Here is a 3,221-nt window from a genome sequence, read left to right on the forward strand (position 1 = left end):
TCAAGAATGAATATTCACTGTCATAGATTCAATAACAGTTAAATATAGTTGAAAACACCTGATATCTATCAAAGATCAATCTTCTCTCAGAATACTGACAGATCTGTGTAGATGAACTGTCAGTTCTGTGAATCACATTTAATACATAATAAGAGAAGTTCAAATTTCTAGCAATGTCATTCAGTCTGACAAATGCATCTGTCATCTTTCAAATGATGATGAATACAATTCTTCATAAACAGAATAAAACCTCATATTTTATATATCTTAATAACATTCTAGTCTTTTCAAACTCATATGATAAATATCTGAAGTATCTTAATGAAGTGCTTATAACTCTGACAGAGTATAAGCTCTATGTCAAATCAATCAAGTGTGTGTTTGAAACAGAAGAGTTGAAGTTCATAGAATATATAGTAAGTGATGACTGTATACATCTCATTCTGAAGAAATTGAATGTCATACTAAATTGACTGCAGCTGAGAAATATACATTATGTATAACAGTTTCTTGAGTTGATCTCATACTACTGCAGATTTATCAAGGATTTCACATGAATATCTGCATCACTCTCAGATCTCTTAAGAGAAACAGATGCAAATCTGTGAAAGAAGAAGTTTCATTCAATCATCTGAAATACTACATATGAAGAGGCTTTTCTCACACTGAGAGAATATATAATAATATTCTCAGTACTTATTCAATCAGATTGTGATAAACCTTTCTATATTGATGTGGTTCGGAAGAACGTACGACCGTCGGATAATAACGCGGCCGCTTCCGAACTACTAGCGTACGCGTACAAATGAAAAGGGGCCATAGCGGCCGCTAATTAAATTAGTGTATGATATTACAATATATAAGAAGCCGGCGTACGCCTGTAATTGTACACTGGCTTAAGCAACCTTTGAATCACATCTGATAGCATGTCTAAAAACTGGTGAGAAGCACAGACTTCTCCAGAACATGATAATTCTATCTATGAAGTAATTTATAGTTATCATGCCAGTGTGGTCCTAGAATGCCTCAAAAGATAGTGTATGAAGAGCAGTGAGTGAAAGAGCATTCAATTGATACTGCTTTACTTGTTGGGGGAAAACTCCACACTCAGGTGAATGCCATGTATGTGAACAGATGAGATATGAGAAAAGAAATGAAAGTGATGAACCAGATTCAAAGAAGATCACTCTTCACTCAAAGAGATAAAAGAGAGAGTGGCCATCACTGAAGTTGTATGATGATAACAGAAATCATATAATAATATAGCAATAGAATGATATAGTGATATAATGATACAGTGATATAACAATATAATGATAGATATCATACAATCAATCAGAAATTAATCACTGAAATGAAATTCTTCTCTAGCTGATATGAATAACATTCTTCTCTGCTATCTGAATCAGAAGATATGCAGAACCTCTCAGAGAGTTTACTTGAAGTAGTAAGAAAAGCAGCTGAGATCACTGAATCAGAATCAAAGCTCTGTACACATATGAGAATTCTAAATGAGATTGAGGCCTTGTGTATGCAGTGGCAGACTGAGGCAGAAGTCAAATAACAATTAGCATTCACTACAGATTAAGTATTCACTATGAAGAGCTTTGCTGATACAATCATCATCATTAATAAGAATAGAGAAAATCAGATCTTAGACCTGCAGCAGAAGATCAAATGTTTACACAGACAGATAATTACACTGAATCTGAAGATCTCACTATGATTATTCACAATCTCTTCAGAAGTGTACACATTATCAGAGATCACTGCACAGAATGAGAATTCAAGTATGAAATATATCAAGTTAAGAGATCTGTCAGAGTCATCAAGCTTCAATGATGACTGAAAAAATAATGCTGTAATCAGCTGACTAAGTCAGATGTGATTATATTATTGAATTGAATATGAACTCACAGACAGACAGTTAACAGAATTTCAACAAGTTTTAAGATCTGTCATGTTTCTACACAGAAAAGCAAAGTCATTATAAATAACTGATAAAAAGATGAATCTCACAGATCTGAAGTAATATTCATTCTTATAAATATGAAATGAGTTTTTCAAGTGAATCTTGCACAACTTTGAGAAAGTGAATGTATAAGACAAGTATTATGAATACTTCACTGAGTGTAGACAAGTGAGTGATCTTACATCATACTTCACACACTTCAGTTTATACTATCTTATATTGAATGAAGAGCTTTCAACATCTTTCTGTTTACAGATCTTCATTCATGATCTTACATCTGAGTTGAGAGTGAAATGAAAATGCTTAACCTTATAATCAGATACAGTGAAGAAAGTATACAACATTCTCATTGTACAGAAACAAGTGAGTCAATTACAACAGAAAATACTGTAATTGAGTATATCTTAATGAAGAACAGATAATCAGACTTCTATAACACAAGTCACACACTCAGACACAATGAATCTAGATCTGAATATCATCACTAAAGCACTGAATCCCTCAAAAAAGAAATCCCCTGAGTGGAAATCTTGATATTATAAGTATTGAGCTTGCTTCAACTGCAGATATCAAAATCATGATGCAAAAGATTGCACTCAGTGTGCACAGTCAAGAGAAGCAAGAGAGTTAAAAAACTAGCAGCATCAGTGAGCTTGAAGGCACTCACTGATATTCTATGAAAAGTCTTCAAAGTGAAAGAGATGTCTGTGTTAGATGACTCTCTGAATCCTGTGAATATCAAGAGGAAACAGGCTCCTGACTGAGGTGCAGGCGAGAATGAAGTGAATACTTATCTCAATGTCTTAAGACCTGAAATGTTAATGTATAAGAAGCACTTGAGTAAGAATTGAGAGATGGCTGTAAAAGTGTTAGCAGATACAGAAGCTTCTACATAATATATTGATAATTCTATGATCTGAAGATTGAAAGAGGTCTGCTGAGTGAAGAATCCTCAATGTATAAGATTATCTGATAACTGATATCTGATATCACCTGTAAAAGTAAGAGTTCTCTTGCACTTTGAAGAATGATCTTGCTATATTTAGGCGTGAGAGCTGCAGAACATGAAATACAACCTTATTCTCAGACTTGATTGATTTCAAAGGTTCAACTTATAGATTCAATGATGTATATATCATATGCAGTTGACTGATAGAAAGAAAATGATTCATACAATTCTATCAACTGATATGAGAAGAACATTCCATATCTCTGATATAGAAGAATTAAATCTGCTTACACATTAATA

This window comes from Blastomyces dermatitidis, assembly GCF_000003525.1.
Source record: "Blastomyces dermatitidis ER-3 genomic scaffold supercont1.4, whole genome shotgun sequence".
In the NCBI taxonomy this organism is placed as follows: domain Eukaryota; kingdom Fungi; phylum Ascomycota; class Eurotiomycetes; order Onygenales; family Ajellomycetaceae; genus Blastomyces; species Blastomyces dermatitidis.